The sequence below is a fragment of the Carcharodon carcharias genome, chromosome 15 (assembly GCF_017639515.1).
Source record: "Carcharodon carcharias isolate sCarCar2 chromosome 15, sCarCar2.pri, whole genome shotgun sequence".
Lineage (NCBI taxonomy): Eukaryota > Metazoa > Chordata > Chondrichthyes > Lamniformes > Lamnidae > Carcharodon > Carcharodon carcharias.
In genome coordinates, this window is record NC_054481.1 from 11089647 (window position 1) to 11109725 (window position 20079).

A 20079-nucleotide genomic window follows, 5' to 3' on the forward strand; every position below is an offset into this window, starting at 1 on the left:
GTTCTGCCTTTCTTTTAAGTATTCTCTTCCCAATCGACGTGCCGCCTTGGTTAAACTGCTGTGTACAAAATGAACGGCAGAGAATATCATGTATTTATTGACAAGCCTGTAAAATCCAAAGCGCTTGTGCCGCCTCTCCCACCCCAACCCCCATACCCCAGTCCCACCACCACGCTGGAGGTTTACTTGCAATTTCGTGCTGGTGATTTCTGCTGTATAACAGAGCGGGTGGGGTGGGGGAGAGAAACTGCATGTGAAAAGAGACAGGAAGATCCCAGAGCTGTAAACACAGAGACAAACCGGGGACAAATCAAATAAATGCTCCGTGCAACCGATTAAATTCTCCTCGAGGGTTAAAAGCATGTGTAACGGCGGAAAGAAAATGAGGGTAAAAGAGCGTGAAACCGGAAGAAATGTGCGAGTGACGACACCGCGAGATGAGCGGAGAGGTGGCAGCCCCTGGCTATGAATTATCTCTGAGCTTTCTGCTGCTGCTGCTGCTCTCAGTTTCCCAGCATCGGGCTCGGCCTAGGTTCCAGCTCGCCCTCACAAGCTTCGGGATACAGTATTCCCTCGGCTTCAGGGAGGAGGAGGAGGAGGAGGAGGGGTGGGGGGGCTTCTTTCCTCCTCCATCCCAGACAACATTCCCCCCCCCGCCCCCGCCCCTCCCCTTTTGCTTTCTCTTCCTTTCTGACACTCAATCGTTCGAAAGAGGAAATCCAGGAGGGGTTGTGTTGGTGCTTTCAACCCCCGGAGACGCCTTCTTGCCGGCGTGTGCGTGAGACACACACACACACACACACAGAGAGAGAGAGAGAGACAGAGGGAGAGAGAGAGAGAGAGAGAGCTCGGGGCGGTCACACTGCTAGAGACTGGTTTTAATTTTTAACTAATAAATCTTTGCCACATTCTCCGGGGAGGGCGTCGAGGAGACAATGGAGCAGGGACAATTCTGAACGGTAAGAGGTTGCGTTTACGCCGGCTGAAAATATCCCTCGCCCTTTTTATGGTTTTGTTGCAGGGCAGATGTTCATTTCTGGTCTAATTATGTACAAGACGCGCGACCATGCCCAGGGTGCGCAGAAGTCTGGCCCTGGCAGGCGTAATGTGGCAGGATTTGTTGCGATATTAAATACAAGGAGAAGAGTGCCGGAATGAGATTGTGTGTGTGTGAGAGAGAGAGAGAGAGATGCATGAGAGTGAATCGAATAAGAGAACGTAATTGTGTGTTAGAGAGAATGTGTGAGAATGTCTATGTGCCTGTGATAGAGTGTATGTGCGTGAAAGGTGTTTTGTGTGAGAATTTATTTGAGAATGGTAACGAGACAATGTACGTACGAGACAGGTTAGATGTGTGCGTAAGATTGGGATACATATGCTTGAGAATATATGCCCGTGTGAGGGAGAGAATGTGTGTGTGGGAGAGAAACGTAGAAACGCCTGAAAGAATTGACGGCGAAATTATGTCAACGTTCAATAGGTTGGGTTCATGACTGAAACGGGGTTGGGGGTATTAGCGATGTGGGAACAGAAGGGACACATAGGCTTAGGGCTACTGCTCCTGGGCAATATAAACACCCACATGGACTGGTTGGGCCGAACGGCCGGCTTCCGTTATGTAATTCAATGTATTATGTGTAGTAAGAGAGAACATGTGTATGTGTATATGCACGTGTAAATGTGAGATAGGGAATGCATGAGACAGCATGCATGTGTCAGAGAGACTGAGATGTATCTGTGCGAGAGAGAGTTTATAGGAACGAGTTTATGCAAATATGTGAAAAAATTATGCATTGAAGAGTGAGGATGTGTGTGAAAGAGGGTATGTGACGGGTGTTGAAGTTTCTGGGCTTGTGTGAGAGCGAATGTGTATTTTTGAGAGGAAAGCGGGAGAGAATGTGTGAGTGGCTATATGCTCTGGAGTGAGTATCTTGACATGTGAATAAATACCTGAAGCATGTTTGGCTGTGGTTATGTGAGAGACATGCTTCATGTCAGTGAGTGTGAGGGAACATGTGGACAGTCGAGTTGTGTAAACCCTTTCCTTCTGTATATCTGTTTTCTTATTCGCTCGTATCCCTGTGATCTGATGGGAGTTTCTTTGTGTCTCCCAAATTGTCCCATTGTTTGGTACTGAGATTGAGAGTCGAGCCCAGTAGCAGCACCACCCCCAGCCCCCCCCCCTCCCCCACCTCCCCAGCGCGGGACACAGGCAACAGAGCTGGGCACCGATCCACGTTGTTTCAGACGCTAACGTCACAGGGGTGTTGGCTGTTAGAAATTTCAGCATCAATCAGAGCTGACGGGGAGAATCCACCTGGAACTGAAATCTGGACACCTATCTTTGGGTCAAACAGTGTGATTTATTGAATTAAAAGAAACCACCAGCTTAATTATCAATGTGTTAAATATTTGACTGTTCTGTGTGCGTTTGAGAGTTTGTGTGTGAGGGAGTCTCTCTTGGTTAATCTTTATGGATCTCGAGTTTCTCGTGTTGGTACCAACATTTGTGTTGTGTTAATGGACTGATAGACCTGTGAAAATACCAATACAATGTCCCTGGTTGATATATAGTTTCTTCGTGTGGTGAATATTTTTCATAGTTTCAGAATCCTTGTAGCTTTTGGTGAAGACTGTCTGGGTTACTGGAAGTGTTGGTTATTTACTGTTCTGTTCGGTGAATGGTTCAATTCGGTCTCCATTAAGTGACGGAAATAAATGCAGGTTTGTGTACGAGTTTATCGAATAGCCTTGGTTTGTATTGGGCGTTATTGCGCGTTTACATCCATCTTCGGTGCCACACTTTCGGCCAGGACCCTACCAGTCAGCGGGCGGAGCTGAATTACAATCCGAAAATGATAGTTTGAAAGACTGTTGGTGCTGAAAGGACAGTTCCTTTCCAATAGGTTGTTTTTTTAGGGCACAGCCCACCGAACAAAATCTGGTTCGAGCCCAAGATTTATCTCTTGTGCTGAAACCAATAGAATGCAAGAATCAATCACTTACTTTCTGGAAATGTATCTTAATCCTTCTTATTTTAATAAAATCGCCTCAACTCTCAGAGGACACATTCTCTTTCTTTGAACCCAGCCTTTTCCTATTTAAAGATATTTCTGGAGTCGTTTTATTCATTTTAATATGCCTGCGAATTTTTTTTATTGAGCTCCAATAACTTTACTTTGATTTTGAATTATGACATTGCTAATAGGGGTCAATGGTAATAATGTCCGTTGGAATTGGTTCAGTTCAAAATTGAGATTGATCGATATTTATTGGGTGTGGGTATTAAAGGATATGGACAAAGGCGAACAAATGGAATGAGGATCTACATATCAACCATGATCTAACTGATTGGAAGAACAGGTTCAAGGGGCTGAATAGGCCTACTCTCATTTCTATGTTGCTCCTTTTGATGTTCAATGGAGTGAATCTGATTTGGATTACAGACTGTTGCGCGTTTGGAGTCAACTAGCCACGCCCACTGAAATGGCCTGACGGCAAAGTAAACAAACACAACAAATTTAAAACCAACAGTACGACAGAACAACGTGTTTTTTCTGTTCCTCAGGTCAGCTTCATTTCGGGCAGGGCAGTAACATGAGAGATGAGCAGTGAAAACCCGCAGCTTTAATTCAACCAGAATTGACAACTTTCAATAGCAACCTTTTTTCTCCCACACTCTCTTTGGCACTCCCATTTCCTGATCGGAATTCTGCCCAGATATCTCAACTTCTTTATCTAATCAAATTCATCTGGCGGGATTTTGCTCTCAGAATCCCCGCCTCCGGTCTCCAGAACTCTTTTCAGGATGTGAAGCCTCCAGTAAAAGGGGGATGAATGGCTCGATCTTTTCATTATTGATAAATATGGACAATCCCCTTCTCCCCACCCCGACTTCCAGCTGCAGATTGAAATGATTCAGTGTCTCTCAGGGCGCTTATATTTTTTTGAGGTGCTTCATTTCGGGCCATGATTCAAATGTATCCCTACGTGTCATTAGCTCATCTCCTTTACCTGAACTGTTATTTCCTTTCTGGAGGACAGTTACCCAGGCACCTCTGGTAACCTCATCCGAGGGGCCATTATTCAGGTGTCACCCTTGACGATGTCAGCGGGCTAATGGATCAGGAACGTGATACCTGAGCCAAATTCTGTGTTCACCTAACACATCATTTCAATAAGGAACAATGGATTATGAAGATAAAAACAAAAAAACTGCGGATGCTGGAAATCCAAAACAAAAACAGAATTACCTGGAAAAACTCAGCAGGTCTGGCAGCATCGGCGGAGAAGAAAAGAGTTGACGTTTCGAGTCCTCATGACCCTTCGACAGAACTCAAAAGAGTTGACGTTTCGAGTCCTCATGACACTTCGACAGGGTCATGAGGACTCGAAACGTCAACTCTTTTCTTCTCCGCCGATGCTGCCAGACCAAATGGATTATGAAGGCTTGTTTCAATTTCCTGTCCCTCTGAGACAAGTAGCGGAGCTTTTACTCCTCCCTCCCCTGGGATCAGGTAACTCGGCACAGGACCCGGGGTCGATTCGGTGGTCTTCCTGGTTTATGATTCAGATCCTCTCTGGTTAAATAGGTTGGTCTAGGACTGGGGTGGAACACTGTTTAGATCACTGGGGAGCCATCTGCCTGTTTTTAATGGCAGGAATGTTACGTTAGAAGATGTCACCAGTCTGAAAAGAATTAAAATTCGATCGGAGTCATTTTACTGAGGGAATGTGTTCCAAAGTCTGACCGCTGTTTTCTAATATCTTTAATGTTGGGTTTGATTTTCTGCCCGTTTGGTTTATAATTCGATATAGGACATTAATTAATAACTTGAATTAGTTATGATGAGGTTCGCACATTGATGCCCCCGTGATGGTTCAGTCTGCCAAGCAAAGGCCAAACGTCGCCTCTAACAATGATCCATTAATCTCCACTTTTCAGCGAGGGAAAGGGATTTCAATCCATTTGTACAAGAAAGTGTCATCCACCCACCCGTACCGGTTGTCAGGAACCATCTACCCCTATCAGACATGGCTTTTTAAAGTCCTGCTGTTTGTCTCCAAGATCCTGATACGGCTGGGTTGGGGTGGGAGTGAGGGGGGTTTTGGGGAGGGTGGTGGCTGGCGGCTCAGTTCAAAGTGATTCAGCCCTTTTCTGCAACCTGGTGAAGTCATCACTCGGCGAGCTCTGTTCAAACACTGCTTCCCAGAGAGTGATGCGGTGGACTGTTCCCGAGGGGGTCTCGTTCAATGTTCGCTCTCCATGGTGCTGATCTAGGTCTCTCGGGCCCTGCTCTAATTACAAGGCGCTGTCCGAGGTGCTGATTCCGTCCCCGTTCTCAGGATCTTGGTTGGCTTCGTTGCTGCTCATCAGCCGTTGTTATTTGGATTTTTAAAAATCTTCAGCCATATTTCAAGCTATAATCCTTTCTGTGCCGTGTTTTTGGCTCTCGGTGATCGTAACTTACAAATGCACACCGGCCGGAGGGGCAGCTCCAGGCGGGTATCTAGGCAGCACCCCCTCGGCTAACTCTGTTATTAGGCCCTGTGGACACTGGCCGCCTCTTGAATTTACCGAAGGGTAACTTGATTCCAGGCTTGACCAGGACACGCAAGAGGCCAAGAATGATCCTAAATTGATTGGGACGCCCAAGGAGACTAGCGTCAATGACCCCAAGCCGCAAGGGAATCGGGGCAAACGCAAAACTGACTGGACCGACTCGTGCCTAGAATCAGAATTTTTCTAAGCGAGAAGGGACTCTGATACATTCAAAACCCGTGAATATATATAAATAAGTGTCACCACTCAAACTGAAACTGAGTCTCCGCCAGGTTGCATTTCAATGGAATCAGAATTCGGTGAGATTTCATTTAATCTTTGCCCCGCTTTATTCTTCTGGGTAACATTGTTTAGTAAATACTAAGATTGTTATCGAGATGGTGCATGAAAGAAATAAACATGGACAATTGACAAGTTAAAAGAGCAGATATTGAAAGGTGACAACACTGCGAGGATAGATGAGAGCATTCATGCAGACGGGGCAAGAGATGATTATACTGTATGTAACCAGAGAGAGAGAGAGAAAGGGCACTACTCTTTGACGATGGGTCATGCGGACTCAAAACGTTAACACGGTTTGTCTCTCCACAGATGTTCTCAGACCTGCTGAGTTTTTCCAGCATTTTCTGTTTTTATTTCAGATTTCCAGCATCCGCAGTATTTTGCTTTTATCTTAGGACGTACTGGATAGTTACTGAGAAATAATAGCATGCCAGTGTGTTTTTGAGTGAGTAAAGAAGAGATGAACTGTGGAATTGTGAGAATATGTGCCGACCTCCATACGAAGGAGAAATAGAGAGGGACAGGTGAGAGAGTATTGTCAGGTACAGAGAGAATTTAAAACAGAATAGAACATGTATGCCTACCTGTGAAAGTCTGTGTGGCAGTGTGTTTATATGTATCAGTGTAATTCTCTACGAGCATATGTGACTGTATGTATAAAACTACATTTGTGAGTGAGGATATATGTTGTGTTCTTAGTGTTCAAATTTAACTGAGTGTGCTGGTGTATGAGTGCATGTTGTGTGCATGAGTTAAGATTAATCTAGGCATGTGCATGACTGAGAGTGTGTGTAAGTCTGGGATTCTGCAAAGTTCTGGGGTGTGTATGCATCTGGGACTGTGTATAGGTGTGAGAGTGTGTGTGTAAGTATAGGTCTGGGAACGTATATAGTCTGTGAATGTGTGAGTTTGTTGGGAGTATGCTTGAGTCAGGGACTATGTATATTAGACTGGGGGTGCATATGAGTCTAGGGGTGTGTATGAGTCTGGGGGTATGTATATGAGTCTAGGAGGGTACATGAGTCTGGGGGTTTAAATGAGCCTGGATTGTATATAAGTCTGTGTGTATATGAGTCTGGGGGTATATATAAATCTGGGGGTGTGTATATGAGTCTGGGGGGTATATATAAATCTGGGAGTGTATACATGAGTCTGGGGTGTATATGAGTCTGGGTGTTTTTTGTGTCCAGGGTGTATATGAGTCTGGGAGGTATATATAAATCTGGAAGTGTATATATGAGTCTGGGGTGTGTATATGAGTCTGGGGGCACGTATGAATTTGTGGTGTATATGAGTCTGGGGCTGTATATGAGAATGGAGATGTATATGAGTCTGTGGGGTGTATATGGGTCAGGGGGTGAATGTGTGTCTGGGTTTGTATATGAGTCTGGGGTGTATATGAGCCCAGTGTATTTGAAAATGCAGTGCAAATGATCCCAAGGTTATGTATGAGTCTGGTGTTGTATTTGAGTCTAGGGTGTATATGACCCTGGGTTACATAAGAGTCTGGGGATGCATATGAGCCTGGGGTGTAAATGAGACTGCAGTGTATAAGTATCTGAGTGAGTATATAAATCTGGGCTGTACATGAGCCTTGGGGTGCATATGGAATTTGTTTATGAGTCTTGGGGTGTATTTGAGTATTGGGATGTATATGAGTCTAGGGGTGAACATGAGCCTGGGGAATATATGAGTCTAGGGGTACATATGAGTCTAGGGAGTATATGAGTCTGGGCTATATATGAGTCTGGGGTATATATGAGTGTGGGGTTGTGTACATGATTCTGGGGTGTATATGTGTCTGAGGCGTATATGATTCTGGGGTGTATATTATATAAGTCTGGGGCATCTATGAGTTGGATATACATGAATCTGTGGTTTTTACGAATCTGGGGGTTTATTTGGGTCATGTGTATATGATTATAGGGTGTATATGAGTTAGGTACATATGAGTTTGTAGTTTATATGAGTCTGGGGATGTATTTGGGTCATGTGTATATAGGCCTGGGGTGTATTTGAGATTGGGTATTTATGGGTCTGTAGTTGTACATGAGTCTGGGTGTATATGAGTCTGGGGGTGTATCTGAGTCTTGGGTATAAATGAGTCTAGAGGTGTGTATGTGAGTCTGGGGTGTGTGTGAGCCTGGGTGTATATGAAGCTGGGTGTATATGAGTCTGTGGTGTATATGTGTCCTGGGATGTATATGAGACTAGGGACATATTTGAGTCTGGAGAGGGTGTAAATGAGGGTTGGATGTATGGGTCTAGGGTGTATATGAGTCTGGGTGTATATGAGCCTGAGGCATATATGATTTGGGGTGTATATGATTTTGGGCTGTATATGAGTCTGGGTGTGTACATGAGTCTGGGGTACATATGAGTCTGGGGTTTACATGAGTCTGGGGTGTGTATATGAGTCTGGGAATGCACCTATGAGTCTGGGATGTTTGAGGTGTGTATTTGAGTATGTGAGTGTGTATATCAGTCTGTGGTGTATATGAGTCTGAGTGTGTATATGAGTATAGGGGTCTATATGAGTTGGATGTATATGAGTATGGGGGCATATATGAGGCTGGAGGTTATATGAGTATGGAGTATACATAAGTCTGGGCATGTATATGAGTTCTGGGATGTATATGAGTCTAGGAGTGTATTTGAGTTGGTGGGGGGAGTGTATATGAGATTGGGATGTATAGGAGCCTGGGTGCATATGAGTCTGATGGTGTATATGAGTCTTGGGGTCTGTATGAGTCTGAAGTGTATATGGGTTCGGGGCTGTATAGTAGTCTGAGGTTTATATGATTCTGGTTGTTTATGAGTCTGGGGTGTATATGACTCTTGGGGGGGGGGGGGTGTATGTGAGCCTGTTGAGGTATATGAATCTCAGAGTGTATATAAGTCTGGGTTTATATGAGGCCGGGGGTGTGTATATGAGTCTGGGGGTGTATATGAGTCAGGCAGTGTATATGAATCAGGAATGTATGAGTTTGGAGGTGTATTTATGCCTCTGGGGTTTATCTGAGTCTGGTGCACATATGAGCCTGGGATGTTTGAGTCCTGGGATGTATTAACCTGGAGATGTATGTGATGTATATATGTGTACTTGAGTCTGGGGGTGCATATGAGGCTGGGGATGTACATGAGTCTGGGGTATGTATATGAGTCTGGGAGTGTGTATATGAGTCTGGGTGTGTAAATGAGTTTGAGGGTGCATATGAGTCTGGGGTGTACATGATGCTGGGGTTTGTATATGAGTTTGACTGTATATATGAGTCTGGGGGTCTATATGAGTCTGAGGGTGCATAGGAATCTGAGGCGTACACGAGTATGGGTGCATATATGAGTCTGGGGCTGTATATGAGTCTAGGTTGTATATGAATCTTGCACTTAAAAAAGTCTGGGGATATATATGATTCTCGAGTGTGTATGAGTCTAGGGGTGTAGATAAGTCTGTGGGAGTGTATGTGAGTCTGGGGTGTATATGAGTCTGTGGGTGTCTATATGACTGTAGGGTGTTTATGATTCTTAGGGTGTATATAAGTCTAGGAGCATATAAGAGTCTGATGTGTACATGGGTCTGGGGGTGTAATTGAGTCTGGGGTGTATATAAGTCTCAGTAGTATATGAGTCTGGATGTATATGAGTCTGGTGCATATGACTCTGTGGTCCATATGAGTCTAGGGTTGATTATGAGTCTGGGGATGTAAATGAGTCTGGGGGTGTATTTGAGTCTGGGAGTGCATATGAGTCTGAGGATGTATATGAGCCTGTGGTGTATTTGAGTTTGGAGGTGTAGGTGTCTGTGGTGCTTATGAGTCTGGGAGGGTATATGAGTCTGGGGGTATATTTGAGTCTGGGGGTGTATACGACTCTGGGCGAGTGTATGGGTCTGTGGCATGTATGAGTCTTGAGGTGCATATGTGTCTTGGGTTGTATGATTCCGCGGTGTATATAAGTCTATATGAGCCTTTAAAAAAAATTAATTCATGGGATGTGGGCATTTATTGCCCATCCCTAATTGCCCTTGTTCAGAGGGTATTTAAAAGTCAACTACATTGCTGTGGGTCTGGAGTCACATGTAGGCCACAACAGGTAAGGACAGCATATTTCCTTCCCTGAAGGGGTATTAGTGAACCAGATGGGGTTCTTTTTTTACAACAATCAGCAATGGCTTTGTGGTCACCATCAGACTTTTAGGTCACGATTTTTATTGGATTCAAATTTCACCGTCTGCCACGGGGATATTTGAACCTGGGTCCCCCGGAACATTACCCTGGGTCTCTGGAATACTAGCCCAGTGACTATATCACTATGCCCCACTGGGGTGTATATGAGTCTGGGTCTGTGTATGAGTCTTGGGGTGGATATGAGTCTGGAAGTGTATATGAGCCTGTGGTGTATATAAGTTTGGGGTGTGTATGAGTCTGATGTGTACATGAGTCTGGGATGTGTATATGAGTCTGGGAGTGTATATATATATATATATGAGTCTGGGTACGTAAATGTGTCTGAGGGTGCATAGGAGTCTGGGGCATACATGAATCTGGAGTGTACATGAAGCTGGGGATATGAATATGACTGTGTATATGAGTCTGAGGTTGCATAGGAGTCTGGGACATACATGAGTATGTGTACGTATATGAGTCTGGGGCTGTACATGACTCTGGGTTATATATGAATCTTGCAGTGTATATGAGTCTGGGGATGTTTATGAGAGTCTAGGGTGTGTATATGAGCCTGGGAGTGTGTATCTGAGCCTGAGCATGTATATGTGTCTGAGGGTCCACATGAGTCTGGGGCATACATAAGTCTGGTGCGTACATAAGTCTGGGGTGTGTATATGAGTCTAGGGGTCTATATGAGTTGGATGTATATGAATGTGGGGGCATATATGAGTATGGGGTGTACATGAGCCTGGGTTGTATATGAATCTTGTGGTGTATATGAGTCTGGGGGTGTATATGAGCCTCTAGTGTATATGAATCCGGGGCACATATGAGTCTAGGGTGTATATGAGTCTGGGGTGTATATGAGTCGAGTGTATTTGGGTCTGGGACTGTATATGAATTTGGGTGTATATGAGTCAGGGGTGTGGATGAGTAAGGGTTTTTTTCTTCACTCATGGGATGTGGGCATTGCTGGCTTGGCCAGCATTTATTGCCCATCCCTAACTGCCCTTGAGTAGGTGGTGCTGAGCTGCCTTCTGGAACTGTTGCAGTCCATGTGGTGTAGGTACACCCACAATTCTCTTAGGGAGGGATTTCTAGGATTTTGACCCAGCGTCAGTGAAAGAATGACGATAAATTTCCAAGTCAGGATGGTGAGTGCCTTGGAGGGGAACTTACAGGTGGTTGTGTTCCCATGGCACCTAATGCCCTTGTCCTTCTAGATGGAAAGCACTGTCTAAGGAGCCTTGGTGAGTTGCTGCAGTGCATCTTGTAGATGATATACACTGCTGCTAATGTGCATCAGTGGTGGAGGGGCTGAATGTTTGTGGATGGGGTGCCAATTAAGTGGGCTGCTTTGTCCTGGATGTTGTAAAGCTTCTTGAGTATTGTCAGAGCTGCACTCATCCAGGCAAGTAAAGAGTATTCCATCACACTCCTGACTTGTGCCTTGTAGATGGTGGGCAGGCTTTGGGGAGTCAGGAGGTGAGGTACTTGTTGCAGGATTCCTAGCCTCTGGCCTGCTCTTGTAGTCACAGTGTTTATATGGCTAGTCCAGTTCAGTTTCTGGTACCCCCAGGAGATTGATAGTCATGGTAATGCCATTGAATGTCAAGGGGTGATGGTTAAATTCTCTTTTGTTGGAGATGTTCATTGCCTGGCACTTCACTGGTGTGAATGTTGTTTGTCAATTGTCAGCCCAAGCCTAGATATTGTCCAGGTCATGCTGCATTTGGACATGGACTGCTTCAGTGTCTGAGGAGTCGCAGATGGTGCAGAACATTGTGCAATCATCAACGAACAACCACACTTCTGACCTTATGATGGAAGAAAGGTCATTGATGAAGCAGCTGAAGATGGTTGGGCCTGGGACACTACCCTGAGGAACTCCTGCAGTGATGTCCTGGAACTGAGATGATTGACCTCCAACAAGCACAACCATCTTCCAACCAGCAGAGAGTTTGTCCCCTGATTCCCATTAATCCAGTCTTGCTTTGGGTCCTTGATGCCGCATTCTGTCAAATGCTGCCTTGATGTCAAGTGCAGTCAATTTCACCTCACCTCTGGAGTTCAGCTCATTTGTCCATGCTTGAACTAAAACTGTATTGAGGTGAGGAGCTGAGTGACCCTGGTAGAACCCAAACTGGGCATCAGTGAGCAGGGTATGGCTAAGCAAGTGCTGCTATTTAGCAATATTGATGACCCTTTCCATCACTTTACTGATGATTGAGTGTAGAGTGCTGGCCCGGTAGTTGGCTGGGTTGGATTTGTCCTGTTTTTTGTGTACAGAATATACCTGGGCAATTTTCCACATTAACAGGTAGAACACAGTGTTGTGGCGGTACTAGAACAGCTTGGCTCAGGACACAGCAATTTCTGGAACACAGGTCTTCAGAAGTATTGCTGGAATATTGCAGTATTCAGTGTCTCAAGCTGTTTCTTGATATCATGTGGAGTGAATTGAATTGGCTGAAGACTGGCACGAATCTGGGGGTGCATATATGAGTTTGGGGTGTATATGATTTTGGGGTGTATGTGAATCTAGATTGTAAATGAATCTGGGGGTGTGCATATGAGTCTGGGGTGTATATTAGTCTGGGATTGTATATAATTCTGGGTTATATATGAGTCTGGGGTATATATATACATGAGTCTGGGGGTGTATCTGAATCTGGGGTTGCATATAAGTTTGGGTGTACATGAGTCTTGGGGAGTATATGAGCCTGGGATGTTTATGAGTCTGCAGGTGTATATGAGTCAAGTGTGTATGAGTCTGGTGGTGTCTATGAGTCTGCTTGTATATGAATCTGGGGGAGTATATGAGTCTCAAGGTGTATATGAGTCTGGTGTGTATATGAATCTGGAGGTGCACATTTGAGTCTGGGGGTGCATATGAGTCTGCCATGTATATGAGTCTGGGTAGTGTATATAAGTTGGGTGTACATGAATCTGAAGATGTATATAAGTCTGGAGGTGTATTTGAGTCTGGCAGTGTATATGACTCTAGATGAGTATATGGGTCTGTGGTGTATGTGTCTTGTGTTACATATGTGTCTTGGGTTGAATGAGTCTGGGGTGTAAATGAGTCTGGGGGTCTTTATGAGTCTGGGGGTGCATATATGAGTCTGGCATGTATATGAGCCTGGGCTTTATATGAGTCTGGAGATGTATATGGGTCTGGGCGGGTGTATAAAACCCTGGGCATGTATATGGATCTACAGTGTATATGAGTCTGAGGTACATATGAGTCTTGGGTTGTGTGTGGGTCTGGAGTATCTATGATTCTAGGGGTGTATATGAGTCTGTGCGGATGTATATAAGTCAGGGGTGCATATGAGTCTGGGGTGTATATGAGAACGGGGATGTATATGAGTATGGGGTGTACATGAGTCTAGAGTGTATATGAGTCTCAGTTGCATATGAGTCTGGGGTGTAAATGAGTCTGGGGCATATATGACTCTGAGAGAGCATATGAAGCTCCAATGTATATGAGTCTTCAGGTGTATATGGGTCTGGGGTGTATATGAGTCTCAGTTGTATATGAGTCTGGATGAACAGAAGTCTGTGTATATGACTCTGTGGTCTATATGAGTCTGGGGTTGTATATGAATCTGGGCTGTATGTAAATCTGTGGGTGTATATGAGTCTGGGGTGTAAATGAGTTTGGGGGTGTATATGAGTCTCCAGGAGTATATGAGTCTGGGGTGTATATGAGCACAGGGGTGCATATGATTCTGAAGTGTATATGAGTCTAAGGGTGTATGTGAGCCTGGGGTGTATATGAGTTTGAGGTGTAGGAGTCTGTGGTGTTTATGAGCCTGGGTGTGTATGTGTTTGGGGGTGTATTTGAATCTGGGGGTGTATACGCCTCTGGGCTAGTATATGGGTCTGTGGTGTATATGAATCTTGAGGTGCATATGTGTCTTGTGTTGTATGAGTCTGGGTTGTATATGAGTCCAGGGGTGTATATGAGCCTATATGAGCCTTTTTAAAAAATTTGTTCATGGGATGTGGGCATTGCTGGCTATGCCAGTATTTATTGTCCATCCCTAATCCCCATGTTCAGAGGTCATTTAAAAGTCAACCACATTGCTGTGGGTGTGGAGTCACATGTAGGCCAGACCAGGTAAAGACAGCAGATTTCCTTCCCTGAAGGGGTATTAGTGAACCAGGTGGGTTTTTTTTTTACAACAATCAGCAATGATTTTGTAATCACCATCAGACTTTTGATTCAAGATTTTTATTGGATTCAAATTTCAACATCTGCCTGGGTCTCTGGAATACTAGCCCAGTGACAATACCACTATGCCCCCTGGGGTGTATATGAGTCTGGGGGTGTGTATATGAGTCTTGGGTGGATATGCATCTGGGTCTGTATATGAGTCTGGGAGTTTTTATGAATCTGGGGGTGTGTATGAGTCTGGCAGTGTATATGATTCTGAAGTGTATATGAGTTTGGGATGTGCATGAATCTGGGATGTATATTAATCTGGGGTGTCCATGAATCTGGGAGTGCATATGCGTCTGAGGGTGTATATGAGCCTGGGGCGTATATGAGTCTGTATATCTCTCTTGAGTGTATATGACTGCAAGTCTGGGGCTTGTATTTGAATCTTGGAGTGAGTGTACAAGTGCTCAGATCGAGTCGGGCTCAGATACTGTCTCTCTCCAGAGACCCGGCTGGCAAAAATATCCTTTCAACGGTTGAGTCTGACGTGGGGATCTGCAGCTTGGAGACTGTGGGCGGGGAGCAGAGAGACCAACACGGCATACACACACACAAAAAAACACTGCAGTCCTGGCGCAGTCTTGCCTGATTTGTTTCAATGTGATCACTTAAAATGTGGGCCTGGGACCCAGGAGTCTGATCCACATCAGGCTCTGTACAGCTCTGAACAGACACTGAGCTGTGAGCTAACCGGTCTCTGGGAGGACGCGGGACCAGATGACAACCGTGCCTTTTAATGCGCCCTTTAATGAGCTGCTGTGTGCGCGGTCGGGCTGAGCATCTTGGCTGCTGTTTGCTAGGGTTAACTGATCCCCGGGGATCATCCCGCTTTAACCAGCGCCGCGATGTGAGCGCTGCTCTGTCCCATTTTGGAACAGGTACCGGGTCCTCCCAGCCTTTGCTTTCTGCTTGGGGTGACAGAAGTTGCCACTCCGTTGGTTTCAGGACACACACACACACACACACACACATTCATTTGTCGACGTGTCCAGCCCCCGCCTGAAATGTGTCGGCTTTTATGTGAAGACATCCGGCATCCGGATACATCCACCTCGCTCCCCGGTTCAGTTCCAAGCGGCTTCTCAGGTCTTTGACTGAAGCCTCCCTGAGGCTTATGCACATTTGTCGGATATTCTTTGGGTTTTTGTTTTCAATAAATATTGGAGCATTTTGTATGTCTGTGTGTGTGTCTCTGTGTGTGTGTCCAGCCACCCATTAAAAAGCGCGTGGTAGCAAAGTCCAGGTTAAAAAGCAAGAGGGAGAAGCGACTCGGGGGCAGTAATCCATCTGGTACTAACCCCCGGGCACACTAGGCGCGGCCAGGCGCTGGCTCTTGCTCGTCGTTCATTCCACAGAAAAGCGGGACCAATGAAATTAATCGGCCCGGAGTGATGGAGCTGGGCTCTCTGTCCGCCACAGATCATTTGATGCAATACAATGACACTAGGTTATAAAGGGGTGCTGCTTATAACGATAGGAACACAGGCACCACCTACAAACGGTGTGTAAATAAATGGGAGGGAATTAAACAGAGGCGTTTGGCTGTTACACATTCCCTGTTTTGCTTTCAGATTCATCACTTTATTTGCGAGGGAAGTCGGTGATGTAACAATTCTAATTACAGTCGTTCTATTTCATTAAAGTGTGTAGTTTGTTATTCAACACCACCATTGGTGTGTCTCAGCGTTTGCTGTAGATGTTGGATTTGTGTGTGTGGGGGGAGTGGGGGTTGAAGGGGAGATGTCGCGTCGATTTAAATCTGCACTGATTCCTATTCCGCCCAGGATTCCGCCCCCTATCTGGACATCAGGGGTTGCCTCGCCGATGGCGATGGCTCGGGTTTATTTTTACCTGTGGGATCGGAGCCTCTGGCTGAGTTGTCAGCGCATGATGTCTCCCGGAGTGTGGGTGCTGCCCGGCTGTACATGGGAGCTGGCTGTGGGTGAGAGCCGGAAGGGGAGGGATGCTCACTAAAGCCCAGAAACAACCTGTGTGATCATGTGTGTGTGTGTGTGTGAATGTTTGAGTGAGCGTGTGTGTGTTTGTGTTTGTGTGTGAGTGAGCGTGTGTTTGTGTGTGCCCCTGTGTTTAAACAGTCAAAGGTAATTAAAGCTGCTCATCCATCATGAAAACGTATGAGGGAGAGACAGAGGGAGTGTTAGTTGAATATTCATTCCTAAATTCAGTGGGATATTTTGCACAATCCTTTAATTCTCTGAATTGGCTCTGAAATCAGTCGCATTGTACCAATATTTCATTAACCTGATCGCTTATTCATTCATTTTCCCCTCCCCTGGAAATTCTTTAATTTCTTCCAACAATAAGGCCCGAGTCAGATGGGAAGGATGTTCCGAAGCCTTGTTAGAATGAATGTGCCTGATGCCTATGAGTGCTGTTTCAGAGACTGATAATGGGCAGACGGAGGAGCTTCTTGATGAAGCTGAATCCATCTTGTATAATCCTCCTATTATCAGTCTCAAAACCATGGGTCTGCCTTCCAGGATATGAGGTATCTGCTCAATAGGATGTCTTTTATAAATTTACCAATCCCGCTTCACTAGTTTTCAATTACGCTTTCTTCTTGGGGCCCTTGAGGGTTAGGGGTTGGGAGGGTGGTGGTGGTGGTGATGGAGGGTGGGTGGAGAGAAATCTATTATTTTAGTTTGCAATGTGGGGCTCTTTCTGGATCCCTAGCCTGGCTGGCTGATTTGAAATAATTTCTGAACAGGCCTCAGTTTGATGCGAGAATGAAGTTGGTATGCTTCCAATCACTTGTTACATGTTTCAGCTCTGTAAAGAGGAGGGAGCTTCACTCCCTATGAGCGGACTGGCAACCACTACACTCCCCTTAAATATTATAAGAGCAGCACTATTCCTGTACAGTAGATCTATCTCCAGATGTTTCCTGGAATTTTGGGGGAAGAGCATGACCTGATGTAGAGGTTTTGTGCCTTCCTCACAATCTCATCATATCAAATAGATTGAATTGCATTCTTGGAAGCCTTCTGCACATCTGCAGCTTCGACCATGCATATTCTCAACAGATTTACAACATGTCTGTGCCTTTGGTCATTTTGCAGTGGATATTCTTCTCATTCAATTATTGCTGTGAAATGGATTGCGGGCTAAAGTAGTCTGATGTTGATAGAAAGTAGCAATTGCCTATTGGCCCATGGTTAGACCTGAACTGAGCACTGGCTAGCAACAAAAGAAGAGAAAACATTTGATTGTTTGAAGACCTTAGAGTCACCAATGAGGAACTGATGCAATATTTTAAGACATCGTCAATGGTTACTTTACCCCAGATTGGAACTGGATTTAGTGGGTTTAAAGAAATGACACATTTAAATATCATCAGAGCAATTGCAGAAGTGAATACCTGTAGTACAGAAGAGTTTTCTGCCCCAGGACAGAGATGTAGTGGCCATTGGTAGGTACATCACAGTGGAGTACAAGGGCTTGATTCATATGTGCAGAAGGTAATAGAGATACGTAACGTAAAGCAGGTACTGCCCAGGCAAAGATGCACTAATGGAAACATGTAATGTCCAGCAGGTACTTTCCAGGCAATGAATGCACTGCAACAATCAGCTATTTTCTATGATGGAGGAATAATTCATGTAGATGCTTAGCAGAAGGCAGATTCTGAGATGTACTATCTGATCCAGGTTCCTCCATCAAAATATTATACCACAGGCATTCATCACCAGCTGCCACCCAACCCTGCATTTTACTTTTAAATGTAAGATTGAAGCAATGTTACTTGGCCCTTAGAAATATTTTCTGACAATAAAGTTTCTTTCTCATCCTAATAATATATTTTGCATAGCCCTACTGTTTTCATATTTATCATCCTTGTGGCTACATCTTTGCTAATATTTGTCGGTATAAAACACTTCCTTCTATAAAGCATTTCGTTCAGGCCTGAATAGTTCCTGTGCAGTTATCCAGTAATATTTTTATCATGCAATTTCTTCTGCACATTACACCAGGCTAAAACTGAGTTCTGTCAGTCAGTAGCACCTACTCTGCATACTTAAGAGGCAGTCTTCTCCGTAACAAAAATGTGCACACATCACTGTTACGGCTGTTGGGGGAAAGACAGTGGTGTAAATGGTGTTGTAATGGTATTGTCACTGGACTAGTAATCCTTAGGCCCAGGTACATGCTCTGGGGACATGGCTTCCAATCCCACCATGGCAGCCGCTGGAGTTTAAATTCAATCAAGTTGAAAATGTAAAGCTAGTCTCAGAAGGGGTGATCATGAAACTATCGCTGATTTTTTTTTTAATACTCATTCACGGGATGTGGGCTTCGCTGGCTGGGCCAGCATTTATTTCCCATCCCTAGTTGCCCTTGAGAAGGTGGTGGTGAGTTGCCTTCTTGAACCGCTGCAGCCCATGTGGTGTAGGTACACCCACTGATGGTTGTAAAAACCCACCTGCCTAACTAATGTCCTTTGGAGAAAGAAATCTGCCATCCTTACCAGGTCTGGCCTACATGTGACTCTAGCTCTTAATTGCTAGAATGGCCTAGTAGGTTGCTCAGTTCAAGGGCAATTAGGGTTGGGAAACAAACGCTGGCAATGCCAGCAACAGCCACATCTCATTAAAGAATCAAAAAATTCAATATAAAATTGTGTCACCCATAGCTGGATGAACAAACTTTTCAACAGTCAAATAATGTCAACTGAAAAGTAACAATTATTGTGCATGAATGATAACTGTCTAATCATTTTTGATTGCCGCCAAGAAGTTTCAAATCCACATATTGCCGCAATTTTGCTCGCGGTTTGGTAATTACCCTGATAATTGGCATTTCTCCAATAAAAGAGCAATATCATTCCTTCAACCATTCTAATATGCTAAAGGGAAACAGATACATGAGTCAAAAGAATACATAGAAATTAACCTTTCTTAAACCTGTACATGGCAATCAGGTTTGAGACTAAACTAATCCAGATGGGACTGTGAGCTGAGCTCCTGCTATGTCAAATGCAAAAACAGAGCTGGATGTATAATCTAAAGCACCCTTATGTTAGCTTTTCACCAACATGTTCCATTTTCCCTTTTATTTCCTTGAAATCCTTCTTGTGATTTTCCTTCATACTTTACAAAAAGACAAAGACTGCAAAATTATTACCATATTTTCCTAAAGAGTGAAGGAACCAGTGTCAAAAATTCTGGTTGATGGGTGTCGCTAGATCTGTTCTGTGATTCAGGGCTCATTTTAACAAGTCTGTACTTGTGTCACTGGGTTGCATTGAACTAAAACAGACCATTTCAATCTGTACTATACTCCCAGAGCACAAATTGCTGAAAAATTCAGAGTATAACAGCATGCACAGAAATGTACTTTCACTAGTAGGTATTTAAGAAGAAAAGGCATCGGTAAGAGGCAAGGCCTCCTCGGACTGTCCATTAATAATGAATGGTAACTTAGCCTTCTCCTCTATCTCATGCCATTCAGTAGGATTGAATGGCACCAAGACACTTTTTCATTTCAACGAGAAAAAAATATAAAATTTAAATTAATACTGTGCTTAGGGGGAGAAAAGCTCAGAACCTCTCTCTTCTTCACACACATAACTGTGGTGCTGGCATCTCAATTCCACTCATTAAAGTTCAAGTTGTCCCGATTTTCCATAGTCCGTTCAACCTTACGGTTGGCAGACAGGCAAATCTGCCAGGCAGACTTTGCATTTTTCAGCAAACCTCATCCAAGGGCGGGATGAGGTTTCCATTATTAAATTTAAAAAAATGTATGGACGGGATTTTCATCATGTGTATGTTCAGGTGACTGATTCTGATAGGTGGACGTTTTTTTTTCCGGACTTTATA

General features: G+C 44.5%; 1 protein-coding gene across 2 annotated transcripts in view; it reads left to right on the plus strand.

Annotated features, from left to right (window-relative positions):
• The first annotated feature begins 717 nt into the window (after window positions 1-717).
• The window catches only part of fbxl16 (F-box and leucine-rich repeat protein 16), a 172066-nt gene continuing 152704 nt past the window's right edge, over window positions 718-20079 (plus strand). For both annotated transcript variants that reach the window (XM_041206642.1, XM_041206643.1), the window contains exon 1: window positions 718-959. The gene's annotated coding sequence lies outside the window, so the exon portion shown is untranslated. The remainder of the gene's footprint in view (window positions 960-20079) is intronic.